The sequence below is a fragment of the Chlamydotis macqueenii genome, chromosome 4 (genome assembly GCF_036417535.1).
Source record: "Chlamydotis macqueenii isolate bChlMac1 chromosome 4, bChlMac1.mat, whole genome shotgun sequence".
NCBI classification, from domain to species: domain Eukaryota; kingdom Metazoa; phylum Chordata; class Aves; order Otidiformes; family Otididae; genus Chlamydotis; species Chlamydotis macqueenii.
This window is the reverse complement of record NC_141559.1, coordinates 81,371,970-81,388,577: the sequence shown is the minus strand read 5'-3', so window position 1 is coordinate 81,388,577 and position 16,608 is coordinate 81,371,970.

The following is a 16,608-nucleotide window of genomic DNA, read 5'->3' as shown; positions in this document are numbered from 1 at the left end:
AAATTTGAGTGATCTTGGTAAATTTTTAGTACATCAACCATTGATGGTCTGTTAAGGTTTATGTCCTTTGAATGAATAGCCACTCGGCCAAAGGGTTTTAGGTACTTTAGGATTTGGGACTAAATCTGCCCTTGCCTTGCTTTTGCTGATAATAATTCCCTGTTGCTGTGAAATGAGGATAACTACTCCATCTCTTGGCAGATGAGGAGGTCTCCAGGATGGATTTTGCTTTGCTGCGAAGAATTACGGAAAACACCTCCTGCCCGTGCTGTATTTCCTGCACATCTTTGCAATTTCTGCACTCTCAGAGAGAGCTTTTCATTTGCTTGAACTTGGTTCCCTTTTTGGACTTTAAACAAGGAAAGCAGATCAATATCTCGTGAACCTCCTTCGTAAAGATGGGTGTGATTTGCTGCTCTACTGCCTTTTTCTGAGCTGGAAGCTTTATCACCTGCTTCCCTCTCTCCTCTCCTTATTCCCAGGGCGAGCGCATTAAGTCGTGCCACACGCAGAGACCCATCAAAGGTTATAACTGCTGTGGATGTTTCCTCAAGTGTCTTATTCAGAAGATGATGATGAGGCTTGAGTGCTTCTTCTAATGCAGTCGCAACTCAAAGTTACTGGCGTGCTCTTAACTAATAAACTTGCAATCGGAGACCAGAATAGAAAGCTCTGTAATCATGGGAAATTGCTTTCTGATGAGTGAAAATGCACAAGCCCTGGGGTTGAGATTTGCTTCCCTTCCCCCTGCTCCTTGTTTCTTAAGGCAGGGAGTAGAAGGCTTCTGAGAAGCTGGAAATTTTGCTTGATGGGGGCTGCATGAAGTGGAGGGGGAGGCAGAAGCATCCTCCCATTGCTGTAGCGATGTCTCTTTTTGAAGCACTCGGTGTTCAGCTGGGATTTGGCACTGGTTATCGTTGCAAATTGCGATTATAGGGCACTGTTGAAAGTTTCTCCGCTCTGGGCTTCATCCAGTAGTCGCTAAGGCTTCCACGGTGGTGCCAAGTTTCCTGGGAAGGATGATGCTCAGCATGCCAAGGAGAGGTGCACCGTACAGGGAGGGAAGGAGTGGACTGGGAAATGGGGCTCCCTGTAATGAGCCTGGTGGTCCCTGTCCTTTCATCCATGTTGTCTGAAGCATCTACGCTTCACCAGGGGTTATATGAGCTCCAGAGAGTGGTGGGAGAGCCCAAGCCCAGTCAGAGACATCCCTTGGAGTAACGGTCCAAAGAGAGCGGGTGAAGAGCTCTCCTGGTGGTTAGGAAATACTCCAGTGATTCCAGCTGGAGAAATCCTGAGTGGTCTGCAAGAGACAGCGAGGGAAGGGGCTTTTTACGCTGCAGAGAAATGACTCGGTGGGACAGCCGGGCCATATCGAATGGGGCCTGGTAGGCGACAAAATACAAAGTGTTAACTGGTCTGCGTGCGGAAAAGGCCACCTCTCGCTGCCAGAGCAGGAACATCCCCCTCCACGTCATGATGGGGGGTGCACGGCTCAGCAAGACGAGCTGACGTGAAACATCGCAGGGAGAACATCGTCAGCGCCGCGCTGCGAGACATCGAGCCCTCTCCGAGGAGACTTCCAGGGCCAGGAGCATGACGGGGTCATCTCCCTCCTGGTTACGCACGTGCTGAGCGGGAGGCCCTCCCTGGGTACTAACGAGGTTATCCTAATGTCAACCCGGCTGACCGCGCAGCGAGGGCCAGGATGTTCCCTCAGCTGGAGCCTTGCCTGGCCGAGGTCAGATTTCCAGGAGCAGGAAGAATAACGTCCCCAGAGACATCCGATGCACTGCGTGTGCAGCGACAGTGGCAGATGGATGGATGGTTTCATAGCTACATGCTGCATGAACGCTTCTCTGTTGATAAAACACAGCCCTTAGACACAGCGTATGCAACATAGGCACGAGGCAGCGAGGGAGGATGCCCAGCAGTTATAATTCACACACTTGCAACTCAAAAGTTGAACTTAAATTCCAAATTCAGTAAAAAAAAATATCTTAGATCCACATTTCCCTCTGTGAGTTTTGGCCTTAATTGGGACTTCTGTGTTCGTTCTGAATTATTCATAATTCTTTTTTTTTTTTTTTCCATACAGACTGGTTTTGGTTATTCTGCTTCATCTCTGGTGTCTTGCGTCTCAGGCTGGCTCGTCTAATTAATTGGCACCTATGAGAATACGAGGCACAAAAATCCCTCCAAGCCCTTCCAAGAGCTTGATATCTAAAGTCACAGACTACCCAAGGAGAGGTTCTGGCTACTAAATATTAATACTCATTAAACTGTATTTATCCTTATCCTCTTCTATTTCACTCCCTTTCTTCCTTTATGCTGCTCCTCCTTCAGTAACTCAAGATGAAACTATCCCATCGCATCACCCAAAACTTTCCTGGAGATCCCTGCTTTGTAGCTTACCTGGAATAAGTTGTTATCTGTATTTCAAAGTACCTGATTCGCTTTAACAGCAGAAATCAAGGTGGTCTCCCAGTTCGTTTCTGGCTGAGGGAAGCAACGCATGGTCTAGAGCATGCGTGCCAAGAATGGGCGCAGAGGTGGCTCAGCCAAAATCACGTGCTCTCCATGCCAACCATGCAGTCTCCAAGCCAGGACGGCCACCTTGCAGGTTCAGCTTCTGGCTGATACCTTAAGGTTGTAGAAGACCATGCCTGGCTGAGGGTAGTCCCTCATGCCGCTGAGTGGTGGCCATAGAGGTACTGACCTGCACTTAGAAGGCACTAAGGGACGTCTGATAGAGCCAACACCAGGCCACTGCAGCCGTGGCTTCTCATGGTGCTGGTCTCCCGAGGAGATGAATTTTGATGGCATGAGAGTGTTTCCAGGCAATGTGTTGTGTCTTCCTTCCAAGGCAGAGTGAGTTACAACCATCAAGCCTGGAGATCTCTGATCTGTGGGAAACTGCAGCCAGGTCCAAGGATGAGATGATGAGGTGCCAGATTAAGGTCAGGGCTAGCTGAGAGGGAGCACATCTTTCCCATCGCAGCTTCTGGGATGCTTGGGGGAACTGAAGAGGACACAGAAGCTGTGGGATGATGCGGTGGTCTGAGGGCAGAGGTCTTGGACAAGGGGAAGATCTCCAGTGGCTACAGCTCCATCCACACTCTTGTCTCTGCCTCTCTTCCTCTCACTGTGTTTGGGCTGAAAAAAAAAACCCTTGAGTGCAAGAGGACCCTCTTAGCACCCTGCCAAGCGGAGAGTCTGGGCCAGGACAGGGGCTGCGTCACAGGGCCATTCCCAGAGCAATGATGTCCTGCGTGGGAAGGTGTTTGGGTCTCGGAGGGGGCTCCTTGGGTTTCCGAGCCAAACGACAGACCCCAGCCTCGCCTGGCTGGGACCAGCGGGAGTTCTCTCTGCAAAAGCTCTGAGCTGCCTCAGCCCGTAAAGCAGTTAAAGAGTAAATAATGAAATTAAATGGCACAAACAAGCACAGAGATCAGAATTCAAGACTCCCCAGCGCTTCTGGCCTGACAGAGTCGCAACAAAACCTTTTCTCAGCTGGCTTTGAAAGGGAAACCCACACAAGCTCCTTTTGCTATTCAGCCCAAACACAGGGCTGCTACTCATTCGAGCCCTCTGAATATTTTCTTCGCTCCCGGGTTCATCGGGCTGTGCCAAGAGCACAAACACTAAGGCCACTGGTTGTAGGTGGGCAGGAAACGACAGTGGCGGAGCAAAGTGTTTTGCAGAGCAGCGTGATCAGGCCACATCCCAACCCTCTCATCCCTTTTTTTTTGCTGCTGCAAATGGGGAGGAGTGGACGTAGAGGACATCCTGGAGTCTGCTCGGCTTCCTCCTCTGATTTCTCTTAGGGCTTTGGCTCAGTTTGCAAGTTGAAGCCAAGCCTTTCATCCTTGTTGAGTTCCAGCAAGAGTGGGGCCAGCACTGAAACCTTTCCTCTGAGCCATCGGACATGGGCTGGGGGCTCGGCCAAAATGGATCCAGAGCCCAACTGTTGGTTTAGAAACCACCCACCGCTGTACGTGGGGTGTCTTCATCTGCCGGGGAGCACGGCTGCTTCAGAGGAAGGCATGGAACTGGGATCCTCTCTTTGGAGGAGGAAGGCATGGAACTGGGATCCTCTCTTTGAGATGCACAGTTTAGCTGTGCTTGAGTTTTCTTTCAACCTTATTGCCATCTCCCTGGGGTGCTGCGTATTTCACGAACTGATGCAGTGGAGGAAGTCTTAAAATTGGGTCCTTTCCCTCTCCATGATGCAGCTGATGTTCTGATCCAAGTCCTGGTCCAGAGAGGTGCAGAGTGGCTGGGAGCTCAGTGCACCCAGGAGACCCTGTGCAGTCAGCCCTTCCTTAAGCGTTTCCAGCAAACCCACCCCAGGCTGGTTAACTGTGCCAGACTGCAGCCAACAGTAAAACCAGGTGAGCAAGCCAGTAGGACCAGGAGGTAGATGTTAGCTGGTGTAGCTTGGATGCAGGGCACAGCAGCCCCAAAAGGCTGGAAGGACGGCAAAGGGTCACCAGCCCTGTGATGATGTGCTCCAAAACTACATGAGGCTTTCAGCTCACCCCCATGCCTTGCGGAGATTGTGCTGTCTGGGTCTCCCTTCCCACCTTCAGGAAGTCCTGGATGCACCTCCAGAAATCATAGAATCATAGAATCACAGGATGGTTTGGGTTGGAAGGGTCCTGTAAAGCCCACCCAGTCCAACCTCCCTGCAAGGAGCAGGGACATCTCCAACCAGATCAGGTTGCTCAGAGCCCCGGCCAACCTGGCCTTGAACGTTTTCAGGGATGGGGCATCCACCACTGCACCTGTTCCAGTGTTCCACCACCTTCAGTGTAAAAAGTCCTTCTTGAATGCTTTGATTTTTATCCCAAAGAACATCAGCAAGAGAAACAGCTTGTCCTCACAGCTAGGTCAAGGAGAAAGCATCAGGTTGTAATCTGGGCTTCTCCTCTCGCTTGTCCCTGAAGCCTCTGTGCTCTCCCTTCTGTTAGGAAATGGAGGTAACCGCATTCATTTTACCTTCCTGAAAGCCTGTGATGTTCTCAGAGGTGTTTTTACATGTAGAAATGCTCTCATCCAAAGCAGTGTTTCTCCCAACGCTGTGGCTTTTGCTCTGTTCTCTGCTACAAAGCAAAGCTCCTCGTAGCCCACAGTCACCACTTTAGTATCTTCCCTTCTCCATCGCCCCTGCTCATCTCAAGGAAATTCCCTTGGAAAACCCCTCCTGGTCTCTGAAGGCATTTCTGTTTGATCTGCTGCCTCTTCCAGGCATCACCACCTTACAGTGCTGCTTATTATGACGGCTAAACGGTGCCAGGCCGGCTTATGTGTGATTTTAAATCCCCTCTTAGCTAACAATGCAGAGATTCGCATTTCTAGCTTGTGAGCACGGATCACGCTAGGAGGGCTGGCTCTGCCAGGAAATTCCTTGCATTTTCTTGGGGAATTTGTTACTCTGTGCCTCCTTGCTGGAATGGGCTCTGACACAGCTTTTGTTCCTTGCAGCTGCTAGAGAACAGAGCTGTCATCGTTCCTTTCCTTCGTGGGTGAAGCTTGTTATTTTGGAAGGAAAGCTGGCGCTTTCAGAAACCTGCTGAATTGGCATCCTGGATGAAGCTTCTCGTCTTCCAAGTTGTCTTCTGGTCCCTACGGGATGAATGCACCTCTGGACTCACAGAGACACCTGGGCAATGAGTCAGTTGCCTAAATACAGGCTCAAAGTGCTGTTTTAGATACCCAGGGCACATCTGCCTGGCACATCTCTTCCTCCATCTGCTGATTCGGTGGCTGTATCTCCATCCTTGTAGAGCCTGTGCCATGCATAATCGCAGAGTGGTTTGGGTTGGAAGGGACCTTAAAGACTATCCAGTTCCATGGACAGGGACACCTTCCACTAGACCAGGTCACTCAGAGCCCCGACCAACCTGGCTTTGAACACGTACAAGGATGGGGCATCCACAGCTTCTCTAGGAAACCTGTTCCAGTGCCTCACCACCCTCATGGTAAAGAATTTCTTCCTTCTATCTAACCTAAACCTACCCTCTTCCAGTTTAAAGCCATGACCCCTTGTCCTATCACTACATGACCTTGTCAAAAGTCCCTCTCCAGATTTCTTGTAGGCCCCCTTTACATTTTGGAAGGCCGCTATAAGGTCTCCCTGGAGCCTCCTCTTCTCCAGGCAAGAGAATAGGATCCCCAAGAGGATGTCCCAGACATCGCAGGAGATCTGAGATAACACTCAACATATTTTGGCAATGTTTTGGCAACCATGTCGAGTCTCTTGCCAGTAGAGGCAATAACATCTGGGGGGTAGTTCATCTGACCACATGCAGGCTCTTTCTGCAGAGGTGGATAGCTCTCTGAGGTCCCTTGATTAATTTTCTGTGAAATGTAACAGGTCCTTGGACACCTCTGGCTAAATTCAGTTGCCTCAATGTAGATGCTTCAGGCCTTTTGAGAGATGCTCTACCACGCCTAGGACATCTGCAAGGGCTGGCAGGTACGGCACAGGATGCGCGAATGATACTGGCCACTCCAAGCCCTTAAAGAGACAAAGTATTTCACTGGCCATGCCGACACATCAGCAAGAGGCTCTTTCCTCCCTGTTGTGGTGTGGATGACACGTCCATTGCAGATGATCTTCCAGCTCATTCGCAAGCTGCATCCCTTTGGTAACCTGCATCATCCCAGGAGATGCCAACATCTGAATGAAATTTTGGCTCGCTATGGAGCAACAACTGGCAGCAGAAGGTATGTCAGGTAATGTCCTCCCTCTGGGATGGGTTCGTGAATGATGAGTTGCTGGAATCAGTGGCTGTAAACATCCCACCACCATGTGTAAGATGGAACCAGCCCAGAAGAGAGGCGCTGCTCTCTGGCCCAAGACCTCTTTTCACCCACCGGGTGAGCTTGGTGTTGGTTACATCTCTCTCAGTTTTGCTGAACTGCAATTGACATTTTTGGACCCGCCCTAGTAGAGACATGCTCCCACAAAACGGCTTTGGACAGTGATGGAGGGGGAAGACAAGCCCCTTGTAACATCTGCATGCAGAGAAAGTAGGAATAAATGCAAATTTAGTTAAAAGCTCTCCATGCTAGAGATGGAGGAGGCTTGTTTCATTCTGCTTCCCCTTGGCAGCCAGAGTAAACTTGGATGTTGTCAGGGATAATAAATGTTGCTAAGCAACACGTGAACCCAAATCAGCTTCATCAGCCCAGCCCTGTGGGGAGGAAAAGACAAAAGGGATCTGAGCAGGGAAGAGCAGCAGGAAACACCTGGTAAGGGGATGGAGGACAGAAACGGCCTCGGTCACCCTGGGCACTGCCCATGCCTGGGCTCTGCGAGGGTGTCGTAGTTCAGCCCCAATCGGGACCAGACTATGCAGTCTCTCTCTCACTCCCCCCACCCTCTGAGAGAACAGGGGGAGATGATATAAGGAAAACGGCTCGAGGTTTGAGATAAGGACAGGGAGAAATCCTTAAAGTTACCGTCACGGGCAAAACAGACTCGACTTGGGGAAAAGTGTTCATTTATTTCTAAAACTAGCAGGAGAATGAGACAGGGAACAAGATAAACCTCCCCCCACCCCTCTCTCTTCCCAGGCTTAACATTATCTCTACCACCTTCCCCCGCCGAGTGGCACAGGGGGGAAGAGGGAATGGGGGTCGCAGCCAGTTCATCATGTATTGTTTTACGCAGCTGTGTCATCGTCGGGGGAAGAACTCCTCGCATTCCTCCCCTGCTCCTTTGTGGGGTCCCTCCCATGGGCCACAGTCCTTCGTGAAACTGCTCCGGCGTGGGTCATCTCTTCCATGGGGTGCAGTCCCTCTAGAACAGCTGTCCCAGCAGGGCCTCCACGGGCCACAGCCTCCTTCAGGCCTCCACCTGCTCCGGCGTGGGGTCCTCCACGGGCTGCAGGTGGATCTCTGCCCCTCCGTGGACCTCCATGGGCTGCAGGGGGACAACCTGCTCCACCATGGTCGTCACCACAGGCTGCAGGGGAATCTTGGCCAGGAGCCGCGTTACTCCTCCCCCTCCTTCTGCACTGACCTTGGCGTCTGCAGCCGTTCCTCACAACAGGCTGGCAGACGCCTCTCAGGATCCTTTTTACGTCTTATTCACTTCTCATCTCCTCTCCACTTCTTGCAGCCAGGCCAGGGCGAGTTGGGCCCAGTCGGCTGCCTGGCGAGAGGCCAGAGGGTGAGGCCTGCAAGGCCCATGAGGCTCGCGCCTCCCCCTCTCTGCCCCCCGCTCAGCTGCTTCACATCTTCTGCTCTGTTTTTTTTTTCCTGTTTTCCCCTTCTTAAATACGTTATCACAGAGGCGTTATCACGGAACATTCTGCTACCAATTGGCTCAGCCTTGGCCAGCAGCGGGTCCACCCTAGGCCTGGCCGAGTGCACTGAACAAAGGGGAAAAAACTTCCAGCAGTTTCCTACAGAAGCTGCCACATTAGGCCCCCCCTCACTAAACAAAACCAGAACAGGACTGGCTGTGGGTGTGCTTGTCCCCAGCACAGCATCATGGAGAGGTGCAGGGCTGGCCTTCAGGCTGAGTGATCTCCTGCCACGAGTAGTGCCGGCCCCTGTCCTCCTCGCTGGCTCGAGCTCTGGTGTTATCATCCCTGGTCCGTGAGTCTCCACAAATGTGGCGTTGGCTTGGGGAGAGAGACAGACAGACAGTCTGCAGAAGCCAGAGGCGCAACAACGTCAGCGCAGAGCTAGCTGATATCCAGAGGGGTTTTCCCGAGGAAGAATAACACAGGAATTGACCTCTCTCGCTTTTCCGTTCCTCACGGATAAGTAAGGCACCTCTCCCCGTTTGCTGTAAGCTCACACTGGATGCTCACCACAGCTCATATAGCAGGGGGAGCACTTGGGAGTCATCCACATGTCCCTGAGCACCTCTGTGGGACCCCAAGCACTTTCCTGCCCTGTCAGTAGCTCTTCAAGATCCTGACTTGTGTTCTTGAGATCTTGCTTTAGATCTATCTCATTGCAACAGAGATGCAGCCGTGCTCATTGACTCCATCCCATTCTGGTTATGGAGCAAGAGGGAGGATAGTTCAGGCCTCTCCATCCCCATCCTCATGGGAGGTATGTTCCCTGTCACTGAGTGCCTTTCTCTGTGCCTTTCCTGCTCAGATACGTTAACTCTTGAGTGAAGCCATCTCCAGCACAGACGAGGTGCCAGGAGCTCTCACGCAGGAATTAAGAACACAGGGGAAACATCACAACAGCTCTGCACTGCACCATGGATACGGCGTCCTCCATCTCAGCTGGGAAAGGTCCTAGAGAGCTGGAGCTGGGAAAGGTCCTAGAGAAGGGCAGTGAGGGGAGCAGAGGCATGGAGTGATATTCCCACGAGGAATAACCAGGTAGGTACTTCTTGGCTTTGAAGAGATGACAGTGGGAGGACACAAGAGAGGTCTAGAAACTCGTGGGTGGTCTGGGTAGAGTGAATAAGGAGTAGCTTGTCTCAGTTTTATACAGCTCAAGAACTAGGGGTTGAAGCTGGCAGGATAAATCATGGAATCATAGAATAGTTTGGGTTGGAAGGGACCTTCAAAGCCCACCCAGTCCAACCCCCCTGCAAGGAGCAGGGACATCTCCAACCAGATCAGGTTGCTCAGAGCCTCATCCAACGGCCTTGAATGTTTCCAGGGATGGCGCATCCACCACCTCTCTGGGCAACCTAGGCCAGTGTTCCACCACCCTCAGTGTAAAAAAATTTTTTCCTAATATCTAATCTGAATCTCCCTCCCTCTATTTTGAAACCATTACCCCTCGTCCTGTCACACCAGGCCCTGCTGAAGAGTCTCTCCCCACCTTTCCTGCAGCCCCCTTTAGGCACTGGGAGGCCGCTCTAATGTCTCCTTGGAGCCTCCTCTTCTCCAGGCTGAACAGCCCCAGCTCTCTCAGCCTGGCCTCATGGCAGAGGTGCTCCAGCCCTCTCATCATCTTCGTGGCCTCCTCTGGACCCTCTCCACTGGTCCATGTCCTTCTGATATTGTGGGCTCCAGAACTGGATGCAGTACTCTGGTTTCAATCTCAGGAAATCCCAGAGCTGATTCCTTCACCTTGCTTGCTTTGCTTGTGTTTCAATTACTTGTTAGCTGTTAGAGCGAGATGGTCGACAGGCATCCCCTACAACATCCTCCTGGTGTGGAAGTGCACTTTCCAGTGGCAAATGTGCCGTTAATGCTGTCCTCAAGGACAGCTGGAGAGGACTGGGTTGTCAATGCATACATTGCCATAAGTCACTCCTCCTCGGTCGCATCCCCCCGTACGAGCTCAGAGCAGGGCTCCGTGAGTCCAGAGTCTCCTCTCGCCCTTCGCAATGACTCTCAGCTGATGAAGCTGCTGGGGAGGCAGGGATCAAACCACATGGGGTTTTGCAACAGGACCAGATCTGGTGTGATGCAAAAAAGCCAAGTTACTCGTCACTCGTTGGGTTTCTGACTTCCTTTTCGCTTTCCAGTTTGGTTCCAGTTCTCCTTTGCCTGCTCGCACAGAAGCAGCGTGCGTTTGTTTTTTAGTATCGCCACGGGATATTTTCTTTAAAAATATTTACGCTTCTTTTCCCGTTTGACCTGATATAGCTTTCGTTTTGGTCCCAACCCAGCAATTCTCCAACTGCACCCCGCTGGGAAATCTTCAGTGTCCCGAGGACCAACATGCGTCATGGAGGGAAGATTTAAGTGGACACAGCAGGCATGGGTATGGTTTCAGGGGCTGCCCAAGATGCTATCACAGATCTCAGGGGGAGGAATGTTGTTCTCAGCCGTGTAATGTTTCATCTGGTCACTATCCTGAGGAAGTGAAGGACATGAACTCTTGTTCCTGAGTAGCTGCATTGTGTCTTCCACCCCAGCAAACTCTCCCCTGGGTGTTCACGCCTACCTCATTTGACACGTGACCATACAGATATAGATGGGTTAACCTATGTGGAGTTCTTTGGGAGAGCAGAAAAAAAGTGTTGGAGGATCAGAATGTTCCATTTTTAAAAAACTCAAACAAACAGAAAGAAAATGCACCCAAACAAAACTCGTATTTTTTTTTCCCCTACTAATAGCATTTGATCTCTGACTGGTCTCGTTTTCATGCTGGTGCTGCATGGGCTGACGAAGGTAAAAATTCTGCTGGACCGCAGTCAGGTGGAATTGATGTGATGGTTGAGGGCATCTTAATTTCTATGGTTTCTTCTCCATTTTTAATGCACAGTCAGTGACCTCTTGCACTGTGAGCCTACACAGTGCTGCTGCAAATGGTCGGCAGGCTGGAGCAAGATTTTCCACAATGGTTTCTTTGTGCGCCTGAGTTAACCTCTTACCAAGGAGGAGTAAGCAATGGATGTTCCTGGAGAAGATGAGGAGTCTCTGTGAGAGGAGTGGTGGCCACTAGATGGTGGCCATGTCATAGTTGACGCTGGCCTTGGAGACAGCGCCTTCCTGGGGCAGCTCTCTGGATCGGGAACCTCATCAAGGCAAGGTGACTTCTGGCTTTGGGTGTGTGACTTGCCCAGGTACAACATTTCTGACCTGAATGAGGTTTGGTAAGCTCAGATGGCTGATGGACAGGCAAGTAGTTTGCATGTCATGTGTCAGAGAAGGAGTAGAGGTGTTTGGACATCTGGGAAGGAAGAAAAGGAAAGGTGTGAGATTTGGGTCATTGTCTAGGCAGGGCCACGAATAACATCATGGCTACTCACTGTGAGTCTCCTGATCCTCTCAAGTTGTGGGTACCGGTGCAACGTTTCCATCAGCAATGCCAGTTTTCTAAGCTCCAGTTTTTACCTGCTTGCATCATGACCTGACTTCACATCCAAGCCAACGCAAACACTGCTCTCTGGGTTATTGCTTGAAAACCACAATGTTGTCAGAGAACATAATGAGCCCTCCACCCCTCACGTTGTTGCAGGTGCTGGTGGTAGGACCTGTACTGCTTCCTGAGAATATATTGCATAACCTGAAGGACAGAGCTCCTCAGCTGGAAGTGGCCGTAGGCTAAGGCATGGTACGGACAGTCGCTGAAAAGGGACAAAAATCTCCCTTCAGTGCCTGGCTCTCCGCAGCTCACCGCAGGTCCCCCAGACCATCCCACCAGCTGTGGCCACCTTCCAGTATCCACTTCCCCTCCTCAGTTCTCCTGCTGCGGGATATCTCATGATAAAGCTGATTTCCTCGTTGATCCTCCCTTCGCTTTTGGCTCTGAACAGGAGCTCTCTGTTCTTTTCCAAGGAGACTTTGGCAAAAGAGCACATTTCTTCCTTTCCCTTCAGCAGCCCCTTTCCTGCCCCAGATCTGTCCTCGCCATCCTCCTCGCTCCGTCACCTGATGCTCCCTTCTGCGTTGGCTCTCTTTTTGCTTACCCTTCCACTGGCTTCTGGTTCTCCTCCTCGCAGCCCAAACATGTTTTAATCTTTCCCATCTGAAACAACTCTCCCTCGGCTCTGATTTCCTCTCCAGCTCGATCCGATTGCCACTTCTGTGCACACGCTATGCCAAGACCCAGCTCTTGTCTTCACTAAAACCTTGGCCCGCGTCTAACAAGACCTCGTGGATTTTGGGTTGTGCCCAGCATAGTTAATTCATTCCTCCTGTGCTGTCTTGGTGTCTTTTCTTGAAGCCTGAGGACACCACTGTGCCTGCTGACACGGTGAATTTGTCTCCTCCTGCTTACACACATCTTACCCCAGCCCCTGAAAACTGTGTTGTGTCAAAATCCTGCTGATGCTTTCTGTCCCATGTCCTTCCTACCCCTCTGCACAGCTGCGGGTGTCATCCACGGCCCTTGCCATCTGGTACCTTCATCACCACATGGATGCTCTGCCTTTCTGTTCAGCCCATGGTGCCTGCAGCCTTCCCCCTCTGCTTTCAGACATGTGCCTCTGTGCTCTCCCCTTCACTGCCCCTTCAAGCACAGGTGGGGAGAATTTCTTTTAAACATCCTTGTTCTCCTTCAGGTATCTTCCTAAAGCACCACAGTGCTGTCATGGCTACAAAACGGAAGGTTTGGAAGACCTAGCATTGTCTCTTTTTCTTCTTTATACTCGCTTTTGTTCACGTTGGTGTCTACTGATGGTCTCTGACCATATGTCCTCGAGTCCTGGGCTTATGGGGTTTTGAATGAACGGGAATTGGAATGAACCTGGAATTGTGAAGTGTCTCTAATTTAAACATCTCTTCTGCCGGAGCTGCGATATCAACAGAAATGAGGCTGGTTCCCTGGGGTATCCCAGACAGGCAGAGCTGTGGGATGCTGCCTGGAAAGGACACGTAGGTGCTGGGGAGACAGATGGATGTTTGCATGGCAGGCAGGCTGTTATTGCCAGCCAACACCAGCTGGTCTCAAACAGGATCTGCTGGTGATTTTGTAGTTCAGTCTGAGCCTCTTAAAGGCTTAGCTGTGTTCATAGGAAGGGCTGCTCGTGTTTGTACAGCCCTGAACACATTGCAGCTCTGTGCTCTGATCACCTCTTCAGATGCTCTGATAATAAAGAAGCAGGGAAATGGGTGAAACGGTCTCACACCAGCTCTGCAAGTTTGTGATTTCTGCGATGAAGGGCAGAAAATACTTGACAAGTCCTCTAACGCTCCCCACCTTCCCAGGCTGTTAGAGGTTCCTGGTGTGTCAGTGTTTGTAAAACGAGCCCTCTGGGACTGGTTCCTGTCCCTGATGACTTTGCAAACATCACATAGAAAGGGAATAGGAAGAGGTTCATGGAGGATTCCACTGCTCAGAGGTCTCTGCACTGTCATGTCAGCCATCCTCCAGGCTTTCTCTCAGGGAGGTCACCCTGGAGAAACTCAAATCTCCTCCGCTATTTTTCTCCCCTCCAATAACACAAAAATATTGGCATCTTTCTCCCCTTTCAAAAAATGCAGCCCTCCAGGACCATCTGCAAACACTAAGAGCTGACGCTCAGTGAAGCAAGAAGGAACGTGTTACTGGAGTTGTTAGAGCTGCTTTGGCCTCCTGGGCTTCCATGTTTACGTGTTTGGCCCACATGGGATACACACACCCTCATGGGAAGGGTCCTCAGCTGCTCATAGTCTCTTTCAGGGAACATCAGAAAGATGGTTCCCTGGCCTCAAAAGGCAAGTGAACGCAAATGGAATTTGAAGACTCGGATGAAGACACCAGGATACTCAAAACTCTGTGGTGGCTACCACACCACTAAGTAGATGAGGACTCATCAGGCTGGGAGACATAGGAGAAGAACTATAAATCACTGAGTGGTATGGGAAGGAGGGACAGGGAGAGTTTGTTCACCAGCTCTATCTCTACAAGAATTAAGGGACATCAGATGAAACCAGTAAATTGCAAGTCCAAAACAAACAAGAGGAGGTGGTTCTTCTCCCAGTGTATAATTAATCTCTGGAACTCCTTGTAACAGGATGTTGTGGATGATGAAAATCGATGGGAGTTCATAAAGCAACTAGATAAATTCATGGAAGAAAAATTCACTACGGGTAATTAAATACAAAAACATTCGCTACGGCACAGGAAGCCACAAATTGTTGGAAGCTGACTGGATATTTTGAGGAAGTATCTCAAACTATTTGTTGTATTCTGACACTCTTCTCTAAACATCCGCTCTTGGCTGTGGCCAAAGAGAAGTCATGGATATGAATGGACCTTGATGGCTGTTCTGATGGTCCTGCATTTTAATGCCTGAATACCTGATAGGAGGTTAGGGTCCTCATTACTTTTTAGGTGTCAGGACTTGTGAGAGTGCTGAGGGAGTTGTGGTGGTATGCTGTAGGAGTTTCTCCTGTCTTCTGGTGGATATGATGCTAAGATTAATTACTAGCCGGAGGCTTTGTGCAGGTAGAGGGTAAGTCACCTCCACAGAGATCATAGAGCAAATGGCTTAGAAACTGTTTGTGCCATCCCTGTGTGCTTAATAGTCCGTGCTCACCATGCTCTCCAAACCTAACAGCAAGTCAAAGTGCTCCTTTAACCTGCAGACAGTGAGACTCTTTGAATTCAACGTGAACCATCACAATGTAGATAGGGCTAACTGCATCTACATTAGAGTTTAGACACCTGCAACAAGGCTGGTTGTGATGAACATCTCATTGTTTTCTGGATCCTACTCCGCAAGAGTAATCTCAGCAAGGATTAGACCAAGCTTTGCTACTTCTTTGTTTGCAGTATTGAGCAAGTAGTTGTTTTACAGCTGAGGCACATAAGAGAGGATGCTGTTGCCTTCTTCCTCAGCCTTGTGTGGACCAGAAGAATTGGGCATACCATGCTTGGGACCTCCAGGCACTTGCCTGCCCTTATGTCTGCTTAGCCTGAGTGCCGCAGTACTAGTAAAACAAAAATGTGCACCCCCTTCCCAGCGCCCACCCCCAGTTGCGTCCATGCCATCTCCTCTCTGTCTGTTGACTGTACAGCCAGGCAGAGATGCAGTTACGGGAGGTGGTCCACCTGAAAAACAGGCAGACAACAGCAACAACAGCACACGTGGTTGTTTTGCAAGCTGTGCGGGTTGCAACTGAGAGGACGAGGCAGTTGCAGTGTGCGGTGATGGGTGGGGAAGAACGAAGCAGGCAGAGATATCTTCAGCAGGTTTTTCTGCAAAGACTTGGTGCTGTGAAGCCACAGACTCAATGGATGTTGGCGTCTGCACAACGCCATTAGCAAGTGTGCTGTTTTTTAAGGCAGGTTGTTGTGATCTCTGGCTTGAAGGGTCTTTAACAGGACTTGCATTTCAGTCAAGAAGAACGGGGACTTGAGGCAGGTTCTCATTTCCTTGTAAAACTGGCTTCCCCATGGGGAATACAGGGGAATCAGCAAGGGATGGAAATTGCCACCCTAATTTAAGGATGTGACCAAAGCAAGCTGGGCCATGAACTGTACTGTGTGCTGTCTGTCCACGCTAGCCTGGCTCAACTTGGCGACCTTTAAAGGTTATTTAGCACGTTCCCTACCAATCGGTGACCTATCGAGGCAAAGAAAGAGGCACCTGTGCCTGGGAAGCTGGAGGCTGTCAAGTCTTCCCACGCAGAGCCTGGCTCTCCTCCCGTTTCCCACAGACCACAAGGGAAGAGAGAAGTCACGATGCCGGCACTAGCTGTTTTGACGGCAACGAGTCTCTGCTTTGCTGCAGCTGCAAATTAACACCAGCTTCCCCATCTGGCTTCCTTCTGCAGATCCAAGGAGGACATTTTGTGCCAGAGGCAGTCTGAGACAAGCCGAGGCGTGCACCTGCCCTGTTGTGAGCCAGACCTGAGGTGACTTTGTAAGGTAAGACACGAGGTTGGTTAGTTGTCCATGTTACAGCTTTTGCTGATGTGCAGCTGGAAGGTCTGAAGGCTGGAGGTGAGGGTACGGAGTTGAAACTTGGAGGGGAAGAATAATTTTTCTCAGTCTTTGGTGTCCACACACTGGGCAACATCATCCCATTGCGGTCAGTGAGTCTCTGTACTGCCTCTGAGCATCATCGGGGAAGCCACAACTGAGCAGCACGGAAGGTGATGTTTCTTACATCTAGAGACCAGTCCCAAGTGGTCAAGGCCAGGTTGGATGAGGCTCTGAGCAACCTGATCTGGTTGGAGATGTCCCTGCTCCTTGCAGGGGGGTTGGACTGGGTGGCCTTTGAAGGTCCCTTCCAAC